General features: G+C 40.3%; 1 pseudogene; it reads left to right on the top strand.

Moving 5' to 3' along the window:
* LOC133814522 (uncharacterized) overlaps positions 1–16,444 on the top strand; it is a 54,096-nt pseudogene that overhangs the window by 15,728 nt on the left and 21,924 nt on the right.

The raw sequence follows: 16,444 nt of genomic DNA, 5'->3' as shown, positions 1-16,444 counted from the left end.
CTTGGGATCCCAAAACATAGTTTAGAAAATATTTACATTACAAAACTGATCAGAGTCGACTAAACGACAAAATCTAAGTTCATTTACAAGCATCTCCCAAAATCCTCTAGCTGTGACAGCCAGGCTGGCCGGACATGTACACGCCGCCTCACGCCAGCTGTGCTCATGATTGGTTGATCTTCTCTTTACCGTTACCTGCACCACAGAGCATCTATGAGCCGAAGCCCAGCAAGAAAACCCATAATAGATAACAAATGCAATACACGAATCAAACATATAAACAAGCCACCAATGGCTAAACACATACGGCCTAGCCGTCCCAGGCGTTTACCAAGCCCTGGGTTCGCGGACCACGCCGTAAGGATATCCCAAGTATCCTGTTAGGGACTCGCCCTCGCAACTCGCACCCCACGTGCTCAACGCCGCTCCCGGCCCCTTGCCATTCTCGGCCTTGCACTCATCGTGCTTGATGCCGTTCCTGGCTCTTGCCGATCACACATATAATATCAAACACGATATAGCAATAAGCACAGAATTCAAGCATAAACAGATAAAGAGCCATGCTCTACAATTCTAGTATATAGGGCTCGGCCCTGCATGTCATTTCCATTCAATATATTGGGCTCAGCCCTGCACACAAGCTCTATGGAAACAGGGGTTTTCTTACCTGATTTCCGAGCTTCCTGAGCACCGATGCCCCGAGCACAGTCCGCTAACATGAGCCTCGCCGAAATCCTAGTCACAACACATAACAATATCCGACCATCAAATTCTAACCCAAAAAATAACCTCAAACCCTAACCCTAACCTCCGGGACCTTGAATTCTATCAATCCGAATGATAAAATCCATCCTGATCCTTACCCTTTAAGTTCCCAAGTCAAAAATATCATTAAAATCCTCACTGACACTAAGGGCCGCGGCCCCACCCTCTAGAGTCGCGGCTAGCCTCAAAACAGAGGCTAGCTCTTCACTGACCCCTACACGGGCCGCGGCGCGCCCAGCAGGCGCCGCGGCGCGCATAAATTCTCTCAACCCCACATGGCTGCGCGCGCACGCGGGCCGCGGCGCACCCCTCCTAGGGTCGCGGCGCTATACAGCGAACCCAGATTTCTACACCAGCTTTCCATCCCTCCTTCAAGCCAATTCCCACCAAAACCAAGCTAACATTCCTAACTAATAACACCATCATTCTAGCTTAATTTCAACACCAAAACCCAACAGAAATCTACTCCAAAATATAACTAGAACACCCAAAAACAGCCTAGATTCTACCCACATGCAAAGCTTGAAAACACAGCTGAAACTAGAACATATCTTCCATGGAAAACTTACCTCTTGCTGAATTTAAACCCCTGATGTTGAACCTTAATCCACAAGCCTTAAGCTTCTGAGTTAACACAGCTGAATCCCTTGCTTATGCTAGCTTGCACCAAGAATTCCCTATGAGTTTCCTCTTGAGTGTTGTCTTAGAAAGTGAGAGAGAGATAAGCATAAACTAACTTCAATTCAAAGAGAAGTATGGATCAGTTTCTCAAGGTTTCTAAACAGTTCCTTTCTTTTATTATTTTATATAGCTTAAGTCTAAAGGTTATCTCAAGGCTCGGGGTGTCAAAACGTCCCCGAGGGCAAAAATGGTAAATTCCCCAAATATTCCCACCTAGGCATTTTATCCTCAAATATATCTCCAAATATTTATTTCTATGTCCCGATAATCCCATAACTCAACTAATACCCGAATTACCCCTCGACTCGCCCTGAGTCCGAATCTCAACCCCGTTGTGACTCTCTGGTTAACTGCTCCCCAGGACTGTCTCGGATCGTGCTGTACAGACATATCACACATATACAACATATATTTCATTTATAACATTGATGCCCCCAATATCCAGACGGACCCACATACACATTTAACTCAATTAAACATGCATCATAATCATATATACACATAAATTCACATATAAGCAAATTAAACCACTTATTTCCCTCCAGGCACACTAATCAAGGCCCTAAGCCCGATTAGCAAATTCGGGTCGTTACACAAGAAATTCGAATGGACGGAGGAGTGCTCGCTGGCCTTCCAAGAGCTTAAAAAGCACCTCGCAGAACCCCCCATCTTTTCAAAACCTGTTACGGGAGAAGTGTTGTACCTATACCTTTCTACCGCCGAACACGCAATAAGTGTAGTGCTCGTGCGAGAAGAAGAGAAGGTACAGAGACCCGCCTATTACATCAGCAAAAGGTTACTGGGGGCAGAGTCAAGATACCCCCTGATGGAGAAGCTGGCGCTTAGTCTAATTAATTCATCTCGTAAACTCCGCCCTTACTTTCAAGCGCATCTCATCCATGTGTTGACTGATCAACCACTTAGGCAAGTCTTGTCTAAATCAGAAGCTTCAGGTCGACTTCATAAATGGGTGGTTGAACTCGGACAGTTCGAGATCACTTACCACCCGAGGACGACCATTAGGGCCCAGGCATTGGCAGATTTTATAATGGAATGTACTGGCATGACCAACGATGAAGTTATAACCCCAGCCCACGAGCTGTGGAAACTTTACGTCGATGGTTCATCTAATGAAAATGGATCGGGGGCAGGGGTCATTTTGATTACCCCCGCAAAGAGCAGATTTCATTCCGCCTTAAGATTCGACTTCAAGGCGTCGAATAACGAGGCCGAATACGAAGCTTTACTGGAGGGACTTCGTATAGCCAAAGAGCTCAAAGCTAAAGCAATACATTGCTACAGCGACTCACAGCTTGTGGTCAATCAAATCTTGGGAGAATACCAGGCTCGTGGCACGAAAATGGCAACTTATTTAGAGAAGGCAAAATCTGTATTGGAACATTTCGAGTTTTATGCAATCGAACAGGTTCCCCGAGAGAAAAACTCAAATGCAGATGCCTTAGCTCGGCTCGCTACTTCCATCGAGAATGATGAACTAAACGTTGTGCCCATAGAACACCTCTCGGCACCCAGCATTAACGAGCCGGAGGAGGAAGACGTGTGTATGATTGAGTCTGAGCCTACCTGGATGACCCCGATAGTTGAATATCTCGAGACCGGAGTCCTTCCAAAAGACCGGAACCAGGCTCGAAAGTTAATGTATCAGCTTCCCAGTTACACCATTTTGGACGGAAAGCTGTATATAAGGGGGTATTCCATGCCATTACTTCGGTGCGTAACTCCACCCGAAGCCAAGAAAATCATCGAAGAAATTCATGAAGGGTTCTGTGGAGACCATACCGGGGGGCATAGCCTGTCCAAGAAAATCATACGCCAAGGATATTTCTGGCCTACCATTTAAGCGGATTCTTTCGAGTACGTAAAGAAATGCGATAAATGCCAGAGATTCTCCACCCACCATCCGAGCTGACCATGTTGACTTCCCCATGGCCATTCACGGTATGGGGAATCGACCTCATAGGCTCTCTCCCAACTGGCAAGGGCAGTGTGAAGTATGCTGTAGTTGCCGTAGATTACTTCACAAAGTGGACAAAGGCTGAACTGTTAGCAACAATAACTTCCAAAAAGGTCCTTGACTTCGTGGTAAAAAACATCGTATGCTGATATGGGATGCCGAGGAAAATTGTATCCGACAACGGAACCCAGTTCGATAGCGACTTGTTTACCAACTTTTGTGAGAAGAATGGAATAATAAAGAGTTTTTTGTCAGTAGCTCATCCTCAGGCGAATGGCTAGGTCGAGGCTGTAAACAAAACTCTCAAGAGTTCGCTAAAGAAAAAGTTGGAGGAAGCAAAGGGACGATGGCCCGAAGAATTGCCCCAAGTCCTATGGGGATATAGGACTACAGTTCGGACGTCAACAGGACATACCCCATTTTCTCTAGCATACGGTTGCGAAGCTATGTTGCCTATTGAGGTCAAAATTCCTACAATCTGAACTCACATTTATGACCAAAACTCGAACCACACTCAGCTCGAAGAAACCTTAGACTTGATTGAAGAAAGAAGAAACGAAGCTCAGTTGAGGAACGCTGCCTACCAACAACGAGCTACCAGGTACTTCAACAAGAGGGTTTGAGATCGAAAATTCAGCGTGGGAGATTTGGTGTTAAGACGCGTATTTTTGGCAACACGAGATCCATCAGCTGGTGTGCTCGGGCCAAATTGGGAAGGACCATACCAGATAGAATCAATCATCCGGCCCAGTGTTTACAAGCTAGCGAGATTGGATGGGAGCTTGGTACCGTGAGCATGGAATGGCGAACACCTAAGACCTTACTACCAATAGTATAGGAAGGATGTTGCCTGTAACCATGATTGTTTATCTGTACTATTTTGTCTACTTTTGAATTCCATCAAATAAAGATCTATTTCGTTCAATATGTTATGTTTCTCTTTATTTTTGCAATCTCTCTTAATTTAATAACCTAAGGTCACACTCATAGGATATTAAGGGGGTATCATTGGTATATATACCATTAGCTTGAAAAATAAAATAACATAAACGAAATACAAGCAAGCGTTTGGAGATAACCAAATGCGCCAGTTAGGACAACTTGGATATAACCAAGCTGTCAAAAACGTACAAGTGTTTGGATGTAACCAAATGCGTGAGCTAGGATAATCTAGATATAACCAAATTATAAAAATAAAATAAAAAAAGTGTATGGATTACAAACCAATCACAACCTTAAAAGGTTTGGAAAAAACCAGCTAGAACGTATCGACGATAAGTTGGAACCTAAGCCTACTTCGAGATAAGTCGAGATCGAGGCTGGAATATCTTATGGAAAAATAGTTTCGAACTCATAACCTCGAAGAAATAACCGAGGACGAGAAAAAGTAACTAAGCAATAAGATATAACTAAACTGTTTGCATTACACACCATACAAGTACTTTCGGGTTCATGGTTAAAGTAATATCCGACCTTGATAAATAACGAGATTGGAAGCGGATAATTCGAGCAAACGATGCATGAATGCATTGAGTATCGAGCCTAAATCCAAACTATGTTTGTACGAATAAATAAACATATATGATTCTTTAATATAAAATGTGCAAAATATTTCAAACCAAGAAATGTAAAGCATATGTATTAAAATAAAAGGAAATTGTATCAGCCCTACGGGCATAAATTAAAGAAATTACAAAAATAAAGGGACGCAGCCCAGAGGTGAGGTTCAGGAGGGAGCAGTTCCCTTGGCCTTCTCAGCATTAGCAGCACTAGACCCCTCAGGATGAATAGCATGACTATCCTTCTGAGCAGCCTCCCGAGCAGCCTCATTCGCCTCAAGTCGGGCATTCCACCGGTCTACATACTTCGCCTCAAGAGGACCTAGGAAGCTGGTGTCGAGGTCGGCATTGTCGACCCAGAATTTGTACATGGCTTGGTCGACCGCTTTCTCCTTCTTCTCTTTGAACTCGTCAAGGAGGCGGGCCTTCTCATTTTCCATTATCTCGAAAGTGGCAGCTTTCTCCTCCTCGAGTTTAGCATTAGCCTTCTCCAGCTCCGCAAGATGAGTCTTCACCTGTTCAAGCTCGGCCTTCACCTTCTCCAGCTCCGCAAGACGAGTCTTCCCCTAATCAAGCTCGGCCTTCGAGTCTTTGAGTTCATCAGTTGTTGCTAGAGATCCCTCGACTCTTGGGCCAGAGACATACTCGTATGCACCTCGTTGGTCAGCTTATAATTAAGCTGTGCTGAAACAATGAGGGCCTGAAACACAAAGGATGAATTAGATCACGAGCCAAGACATAAACAATTAAAGGAGAGTTGCGAAAATTACCGCGGCAGTAAGTTCAATACTCTTATCATAAAGAGTATTATAGTCTGGGGCCTTATGCACGAGATCCCAGTGGTCAGCCCTGAATCCTGAAAAACTCTGACCCACTCGAGAAAGGACATACGAGCAGAGTACAGCTCCTTGGGTTCCAGCAGTACCATCAAGCATGAACTCTTCAACATGAGGTTGGGCCAACGGCAGGGTTACCTTGGAAATTGAGTGTTTCTTCGGAGGTCACCCGATTATTAGCTGAGTTGCGGCTGGAGGAAGCGTGGCAGGCGCGGTCGAAACAGATGCATCGACCTGGGCATTCGGCTCCTCAGCTGTGCTCACAGCAGTTTGAGCCGTTGGGGTCTTCTCGGTGCACCTGGGGATTTTGGATGGCCGATCGGATCTCCGCGAGCCTCTCGGGCGTTTACTCTTTTGAGCTCCAGTTCCCTCATCACTGAAAAGCACAGCGTCAAGGTCGGGATCCATAGCACCTGCACAGTTCCAATCGGAGTTAAACATAATGAAAACAAACTTGGAAGATAAAAAAAAACCAAGTAGAGAAAGACCTAACTGGAACTCTCCCCCGAGCTTGAGCTCGGAGACCATGAGATTCCCCCATCTTCAGAAGAGGCGGGGGGAGTACCTTCCCTATAGGTGGATGTCAACCTCGAAAGGTCCCTATAGTCATTGGTCCCATATTGGACGGCTATTCCATCCCACACCTCGTTCAGACTGTACATAGTGTCATACTTCCCGAGCCAACTATCAAACCTATGAACCCGATCATCTACCCAAGTCCATATATAGAAATGGTCCCTATCGTCCTTGCATAATACTAACCTATCGGGTTTGTGTTTTAACAGGGTGGGGGACCACATTTTCGAGCTTAGGATGACTGTACCTTGATCATCCGAGCCCGAGCTCGAGGCTTCGTTGTTGGCCTCGTTCCCCGACTGCGGGTTCCGTCGGTGAACCGGAGGCGGGGGCCTCACCTCTCTCCTTGGAGGGAGGATGTCTGTTGGCAAAGGCACGAGCTCCTAGAGGTCGTACTTTTTGTTGGACCAATTTGAGGTGGACTGGCCATCTCCCAAAAGCCCGCAAGCTCGGAGCTTACTCTCATGCAAAAGATATGAGAGAGACCTCCTGCCATAGGGGAGTTGGAGCAGAGCCTCTCTATGCTCCTTCATCACGTCATCGAGAGTAGGACGGTGAAAATTGGCTGGAAAATAAGATACATTTCAACTAAGTACAAACCTACAGACAAAGTCCGAGCACAGAGATAAAAAAGGTTGGGATACTTACGAATCCGTCTGAATGAGTAATATCGAGATGGGGACAGGCCATTTATCTAGAAGAAGGCCTTCTTAAAGTCAGGTGGATGGTTAGGGAGGTCCTCGAACACCTTTTTCTCTTTGGGGTAGCTCGAAAGATAGTAGAATTCGTCTCCTCCCCGAGCTCAGGAGGGATTGCTTTTCAGATAGAAGAGATACAGAATCTCCTTGGGTGAAGGTCCTTTCCACTTCAACTCGTGGTATAACGACCTCAGGGCAGACAGAGCCCTGTAAGAATTGGTGTTGAGCTAGAATGGAGCAAAACCAATAAAGTCTGTGAAGTCCTTGAAGAATGACTTCAAAGGCAGTAACGCTCCTGCCTTCATATGCTCTTGGCTCCAAGCCGCGTACCTCAACTTGTTATCAGGATTTCCATCTCCTGGGGCACGACAGCTTCGCTCGCTGGAGGTAGGGGCTCGACACCTTAGGGTGCTTGATAGCCTGAGACCGTGGAAGGCCAGGATATCAGTTATCTGGCCTAGTGAAGTAACCGAGCTCCAGTAGTGCTCGGCCTCGAAGAAATCCCTCCTCGGATGCGAGGTAGAAGGCTCCCCCATCAGTAAAAATTGGAGCTCTCCCGGACTGTACGCAATGGTCACTTTTAACTTAGGGTCGAGGGGGATCGGCCTGGGTCCTGAATCAGATTCCGGATAAAGGGCCTCTCGAAGGGTTCTCCTCTTCTTTTCTATGACCTCAACGATTTGGCGGCGATAGTGAGCTCGGGTTTCCTCCTGTTCGCGCGCGAGATCGTATTCACGAATCAGACGTTGATTCCGAGCAAACAACGACTCTGGGCTCGGGGATTTTGGCGAGTAAGGAATTGCCAGCAACGACCCCCACCGTCTTTCCAGATTCTGTGACATCTAGCGAGAAAGAAAAAATGGTGAGGGCCATGCATGCAAGGATTCAAGAATTGCGAGCTTGACAAGACAAGCTCGGAGAATGCTCGGGTACGAAACGAGCTCGATACTAAAAACCCGATTGAAAATCAGAACGTGTATTCTACGAGAAAAAGGAGGGGAGTGGATAATTTTTTTGAAAATCCTGAAATATCAGGGAAAAAGGGTGACGGTTATTCAGAAATGGTAATCTTGGGTATCGTTCGTTCTTTAAAACCAAGATTTTGTACCCGATATCTTGGTGTGCAAGATATGTCTTTTAAATTTTGAAAACCCAGAAAAAAGAGACCTTGTTCTACATCAAAACTGGATTTGGAACCAGTGACTTAAACCTAGCATGGAGACTTAAACGTGAAAGCCTATCGGTCAAAAGCTTCCTAGCGTGTCAAACTAAGAAAATAAACTAGTGCGTTCCTAGAAATAAAAAAACAACACAGACAGAAACCGGCATAAAGGAAAACGAAAAGATCATTAGATACTTACACAATGATGGCAATTGCAGAGAAATCGTTGATTGAAGGAGAGGCTGCAAGTTTAACCTTACGGTCTCGAACAAACTGGCGGTCCTTTGTTTCTTTGGCAGGGAGAACATGCACAAGCAAAAAGCCCTCTGAGATGGCTTCTGGTTTTTCCTCTTTTCTTTTTTTTTCTGATGAGTGTAAAATAAGAGGAAGATGATGACTAGGGCCTTATATATAGATGGTAAAAAGTGGTAAAAAAGGGATTAATCTGAGCCATTGGCCAGAATCCTTATAAAATCCGACGGTCAGGGACTAATGACATGGTGGCACCAAAAAGGTGGCAGGCGAACGATCGTGGGCGGATTTCCAAGGTACTCGAGTACCTTGGATGAGCAATACCCAACTAACACATGTCCATTCTCAAATGTGTGATGGTGCGATTCCCGAAGAAAGTAATTCAAAAGTTTCCTTCTCAGAGGATTCGAACAAATACTTTTGAGGGGGCAAAGTGTTACACCCAGATTTCAAGCCTTAAGAATTGTGATCTCGAAAGCTGGATTCGTTAGGAATGGGTTCATAATGTCTGGAACATGTGTCCGCAACCTAAGCATCGGACCTACAAGCAGCAGGCAGCTTCGAAGATGGTAGCCTCGAAACCATTATAAGCTCGAAAGACAGACATCAAAACACGTCTGTTCTCAGATGGCCTCGGATCAAGGTCTCCGAGCCTGACATAAGTATGAGCTCGAAGCCGTATGACCTCCGGGAAATGTCATAGCTCGAAAGCCAGTAAGAGAACTAGGTGGGAACAGCATTGACAATGTGGATTGATAACTCTGAATATCCGAGTTAGTCATTTTGGAGAGACACGGTCTACATTGATTGTTGTAAATCCCCTATAATAAAGGGATATTTATTATTCAGTTATACGCCCCCTGATCTTCAGGGGACGTTTCCTTGTATATATGATTACAGGCTTTAAATGCCATTAAATTTATTTAAAGATACAGAATAACTTCCTGAAATATGTGGGATAGTATTCTGAAATTTCCTCTATAAATAGAGAGGTCATGCACCATAAAAAGGGACCAAAATTTTGTGATCTTGAGAGAAACTCTGGAGAATTCGTTCTTAAAGAATTTCCAGAAATCATCTTAAGTTTTAATAACAAAGACTCGTGGACTAGGCAGAGTTAACTGCTGAACCACGTAAAAAATCTCATTTGTGTTATCATATTTTTCTTGGCCATAACCAATTATTGTTTTCGTGCTCTTATTTCATTGTTGACGAAAAACGGCATCAACAAGGTTGACTAGCATGAGGATAGTGCTAGGGATTTCAATTCGTAGACATGCTTAGAGGATAGAGTAGGCGTGCTACTAGATTTTAGCTGCTTGTGTGAGTATAACACTTGCAGGAAATCTTGGGTGTGTATAACTCAGGATAATAGGATGCCACCACGGAACTGCCGAGTGTGAGTACAGCGCAGGCAGGGCAACGATGTCTCGAGGGAACGGCCGAGTGTGAGTACAACGCAAGCTAGACTAGGTGCCACCGTGGGAATGCCGAGTGTGAGTACAGCGCATGCAAGGCAGATTACATTTCATGTCTGATCAACATGACTTGTTAGTATTTATGTGTGTGAGTGTAACACACATTATGTTAGTGTGATATGGTGTTTATTATCACACGATGATTATTATGCTTGTGATGTTTATTTATGTTTAGTTGAAAGTTTATGTTTTCTGGTTTGGGGAGTTATGTCCTACATAGCTCTTCTTACTGGGCGTTAGCTCACGGGTACTCTGTGTGCAGGTAAAGGCAAAGCAAAGCAGTGAGTGGTGCGGGCTCGAGGCATGGACAGAACATGTTAGAGGCTGGGCTCCAGTTATTTTATGTTTTTAGAAATAAATGTTATGTTTGTAAATTTTCAAACTTGAATGGTTATTTTCTTTATGTTGTTGTTATTAAACCTAGCGTCCAACATTTTTATTTTTAAATAATAAGATCTCATTGTCTGTTTAAATTTTAAATAAATATTTTATCTTAGTGCCTTAAAGTATTTATTGTTTATTATTTTTAAATGGACTCCCTAAGTAACGTCTCGGGAAATCGGGGCGTTACAGGGAGAACTGCAACCGATTGTTAAAAAGATAGGGTGGGTATGCAATGAACTTGGGAGATACAGACTTGAAAGGAAAGAACTGAAAAAAGAAGAAATCGCATTTGCAGATGCTATAAAAGCATTTAGAGAAGTTTCTGACCACACTAATATAATAGTAATAAACTGTAACTTAGGTCATGGTAGGAGAGGATTAGCTGAAGTGATGGTGTCAAAAATCAATGATCTTGAGGTACATAGAATTTTTCATGATGCATACAGTCATGCTTTAAAGATTGCAAAACTTGAATATATTGAATCACTTATATTTTATGGAGCAACAAAGTCTGAATTAAATACCATGGAAGGAGAAGATGAGGCTATCTTAAGCAGCCTACGAACAGAGGTATATACACAATTTTCTCATACATATCTGAGGCTTGGCATGCTTTTGGCAAGGAAGGATGTAACTGCAGAAGTTTATGGAAGTGGAGTCACGGAAGAGGAATATTTGGGTTTCAATAGTCTTAATGGCAGAAGAACAAGAAAAGAAGTTCAAAAGCATGAGATTTCAGCTAATGATGTCATTAGGGAGGCATTGTCCGTGTATGAATCGCTAGGTGAATTACGCAAACAAGAGGTTGCGTATGCTTATTTTCAGCTAGCCTGCTACCAGAGGGATTGTAGTTTGAAGTTTATAGAGATAGGTCACAAGAAAAGTAACTTTGGTAAAGGAGAAGGCAACACTCTCGTACGGGTCAAGCAGTATGCGTCTCTTGCAGAAAGGAACTGGCAAAAGACAATGGACTTTTATGGTCTAATATCTCATCCCACCATGTATCTGACCATACTGATGGAGAGATCAGACCTTCTATCATGCCTTTCAAATCCTTTACACTCAAATCCGGTATGTTTTTTTACTAGACATTCAATTTGTTTCTCTTCATTTCGATTTGTAAATTTTTTTCTTTTAATAATTGGTATTCATCCTTACGATTTTCTAGAGAATGCTCGCTTTTTTTCCCCTCAGACTATGCCTTATTGAAATGATAACAAACATTTAAAATGTTTAGACATTCAACTTTACTCAACTAGGCCTTGCCTACATAAATCTATTTATAGAATCTCTACATGTAATAGTGTCCTTACAAAATTTCATAAACAATTTTTTTTAAGATAACTTGAAAAATACCTACTTGTAGGATAGTTAATCAAACTTAGCTACTAATTCTATTTAGTTCAATATTACCCAGGTTATTAGTCACATTCCTCATTCTACCCTTAAAAACACTATTTAGGAGTTTAGCGTAAAACAAAATTCTTCACTTTAAATCAATTTCTAACGCCAGCTACATCGGACTCCTCTGCCTCCACAATCGTCACTGCGCCTCCCAACAATACCATCATCCCTCACGGTAAGTTTTCTTCATTTTGAATCACATAATCTAAATAATTACTTCTGGTAGGGAACATCTTCAATCATGAAATACTTCCATGATCAAAGCAGATTAGTTGAACTAATAAAATCTTTAGTTTAACTTATGAACATTAGTTGAATAATTTCATCAAACACATTGTATGCATAAAATCATTATAGTGCACGTAAAAACATAAATATTGAATCCTCCAAGATAAACTAAACAAAGAAAAGAAAATGATAACAAAATATAATTTAAAATCGTAATCAAGTAAGGAAAAATAAAAATTCAAGTGTATATGAATAAATTCATAACTAAGGAAAGATCATATCAAACACAATTGAAAATAAACTAAAATAAACAATAATAACAAATCTATTGAGGCATAAAAACAAGTTTAAGGAGACATGAAACAATAGCATGAAGAAGCACAACACATTTAATATTAATATAAATATTTTTTTTTAATATTAATATAAACAACTGCCTTGAAACATAAACAATAATAAAAATTTGTTGATAGAAAAATATCAAAATTAAACCACATGCACAAGAATTCATATAAGGACATACAATGATTTGAACTATTCAATTATTCTTTATTTTGCATAATAAAACTACTTGAACAAATGAACAGTAAGAAACAAGTATACATAGACCAGATGTTCATCTTTTTGAAGACCTCAGTTTGACCATTCATTCCGGAAAGGTAAGAAAAAAATAACACTTATGGTCAAAGACTTAGAATTAATTGATAGTAACTTACATGGTTGTATAATATGTTTGATCTTTTCAGAGAGTTGCTTTGGTTGGAGAAAGTGGGAGTGGGAAATCTAGTATAATATCTTTGTTTCAAAGGTTTTATGATCCTTGTTCAGGGTGTATTAGACTTGATGGTATTGAAATTCAGAAGCTGAAACTCAAGTGGTTGAGGTAGCAAATGGAAGTAGTGAGTCAAGAACCAGTTTTGTTCAATGACACAATTCGTGCCAACATTGCCTATGGAAAAGAAGGAACTGCAACTAAGGCAAAAATCTTGGCTGCAGCAGAGTTTATGCCCACATATTCCACAACATAAAAGGAATACATTTAAAAAGGTTCTGTTTTCATCACTCTAAAAGGTTCTTCACAATATATAACTCATCTTGGAAACTTACTATGACCACCATATATGAACAAGGAAAAACTAGGAGGACTAATATATCTACAAAGTACGAAGCACAAGGTGAAGTAGTTACAATGCTACAATAAATAAAGATGGAATTCATGCTTATGCATTTTCAATCAAGCCTTAAAATTTAAAATCTAAACCAAAGCTTCTTAATAATTAAACAACAAGCCTTAAAATTTAAACCACTGGGCTTAAAATCTAAATCACGTATCACTACACTATAAATTGAAAGCACAAAGCATAACGCTTAAAATTTAAAACATAATTCCTTAAAAATTAAATCTAACACTTAAAATCTCTAATAAAGAAATGACAGACATATACAAATTTATCTCTTGACATAAGAAAAATTCAACAAAAAAAGTTTTAAAAAATAAAACCACCTTGCTATCAAGAACACAAACCCCTGATTCAAAATATTTAAACTGAAGAAACCAACTCTTCTCTTTAAATTCACCTTCAATTCCAACCATTGTTTGTTAACTATAAAGAGTATGAGCCATATATATGAAACAAACCATCAACATCTACATTCCCCAAAGCAAATTTTAGTGTCCAAAAGAAAGTGTGTATCCAAAAAAAAATAATGGAATAACAAAACATCCAAAATGATGAGAATTTTTTACTTGCATCAATTTTTGTGTTTGATCAAAACTCAAGTGTTCATGGAAAAATTCTTTGTCCCATCTTCGAAGAGATTATGATTTTTTATTATCTTATACCCCTCTAAATTTCTCCATATGGATAAAGCAAAGCAACACATAAGAAAGAAGAAGAAGAACAAAAAATATATATATGCAATCTCTATCTTGTTGTGGAGATTAACCACCAAATTATGAGCATGATCAATAAGCTTCCTATTTTGTTTCTCATTTTGCAAACACAAAGTTGATTTGATAAATTCCATCAAAGACAGAGTCCATATAAAAACATTCAAAATATACACATAGCACATGAATCATCCCAACTCTATAAAACTCTCATTAAAAACAATAAAATTGAAATATAAAAGAGGTAAAACTCATTAATCATCATGATATCAATAACACATGAGATAACCACATGAACCATATATAAGGGAGCTTACATTGCATATTCATATCTAGAGAGAATATTGGACAAGTGGGATAGAATCATCAATTTATCTATTGGTATTTTTCTTTTCATCAAAGACACAATGAGTAAAACTACTCATATACATTCCCATACACATATATGTATATACATAATACAAGACCAATAGACAAATTTAAAGAAAAAAAAATGAACATCAATGAGTACTTTCATCAAAACAAAACACAAGCAACGAAAACACTAAATAACAAGGAAAATTATTCATTTGATGTTTAATGAGGACTTTCATCAAACACATGGAGTGCAATATATTAAACAAACTTAGTTTACATACCTCACCACAAGATAAACTAGGTGGTTCGAAGAAGGCACTGGAATGGTGGAGCACCGCCGAAATCCTTGCGAGGTTGTTGAAGAATCGCCTGCGCCAGAAAGTGGGGAAGCTTGAAGGATGTTAGGGTCGGAATGCAGAAGGTGGGGGGGAATTCATGTTTGATTTAGAGGAGGAAGAAGATGAAAGTTAGGGAAGAAAGTTTGGAATTCAGGCCTGAGTTTGTCGGAGCCGTCTGAAATGAATGCATCGACGGTAGAGGATGGTCGGAGTGGTATAGAATTCGGAGACTCGGAGCCGTCTGAAAATTTTGAGCTGAGATAGTTTGAGGAGAGGAAGAGGAGAAGTTAAAAACGTATGACTATAAGGGTATAATAGGTATATTGATTGAAATAGTAGGTATTATTCTAAAACTTAAAAATTGTAGGTAAAAAAGAAAGTGTTTACTTACAAGTGGCTACTGGATCTAATTTCTACGGTAAAAATAGGCCTTACATTCTAAAACACTTAAAGGCCCAAGAGTGTAGTCAAATGGGTCAACTTGGCTTAAATCAATCCAAGTGTATATTTCGTTATTCGTTAATGGGTCTCACAAGGGCTCGCCCCAAACCCAAACCCATATTTGAATTCATACTACCAGCAGAGGTTTTGATTCAATCAACTAGATATTGAGTCAAGAGAGAGAGAGACGTTACTCCTTCAAAGATACTCTTATGACAACTCCTCTGAACTAGTCCAGTGGAACAGTTTGGAAAGGAGGAAGAGGGGACAACGAGACTGAGGGAGGACCCTATAAAATAAAGTCTGGGCATTGAGAATAAGTCCCTAGCATTTGAGTTCATCCTTTTCTCTCCTCTTCCATGCAGCCTTCACTCCTTCAATATCACTCTAGATTGATTCCGGTGAAGGTGGAAAATATGGATCAAGAATGTATAAGATCTTAATGCAATCAAGAGGAATTTCAACTTGTACTGTTGTCTAGTGAAGTTTAATCCATCAAAACTATAAAGCCTCACTAAATTTTGATTCATCAACTTGCTCGTGGATATCGTTGTTTCATTCTCCATGTTGTGAGGCATCGCTTTTTTATTATTGGAAATTTTGGATATGGACAATGAAACTTAGAAACAATTTAGGCTTGAATAAAACTTTCAAAAAAAAATATATTTCTCCCTATTATTAGGTGGAAATAAAATTAGAGAAGACATTAAAATTATCCTAGAATAATTATGAGTTTATTGTCAATATAATAAGTGAATAAAATGGACATTTTATTTCTTAGTCCCTAGTTAATTTCGACCAACACGTAAGAAAATATACGTGATATTTTCTTTAGTTTTAATTAGTTAATTAAAAGAAAAGAGGGAAGGTGGGATACCTAATTGAACTCTAAGAAATTTATTAAATAATTAGTTGATTTCGGCCATAGCATATAGAATGGGAAGTTAGAATTTATACTTTAATGTTTATTTTTCTTAGTAATAATAGATTTTATTTTAGAGATAGTGATGATTTATGAAATTAGGATATTTTTAAACAAAAACTTACCAAATAGGCCTGGAAGGAGTTAATACTTGGTCAAAGATAGAACTGGGGAAAGAAGGAAGAATGGTTTTTTTAATAACACCTCTCCTATTCGGCCTATACACTCCAAGGAGAGAAAAAGAGTCTTTTATTTTCCTCACTTGGATTTTGACCATAGAGAAGAGAGAGAAATTGAGAAGAGGGGAAGAGAGAAAAAGAGACAAATGAATATAGGAAATCAAAAGAAGAAGAAAGACTGAGTGCAGTAAGGTAGTTTTTTGAATCATCTCCTTATGGTATCTTCTCTCTTAGATCAAGCTTTCATGATGCCTTTCATGGTGATAAGGGTTCTAAGTGATCAAAGACAAGGAGATTCATCCCAGGGTTCGACTCTTA

Source organism: Humulus lupulus, chromosome 2 (genome assembly GCF_963169125.1).
Source record: "Humulus lupulus chromosome 2, drHumLupu1.1, whole genome shotgun sequence".
NCBI classification, from domain to species: Eukaryota; Viridiplantae; Streptophyta; class Magnoliopsida; order Rosales; family Cannabaceae; genus Humulus; species Humulus lupulus.
This window is presented reverse-complemented; position numbering and strand designations above follow the sequence as displayed.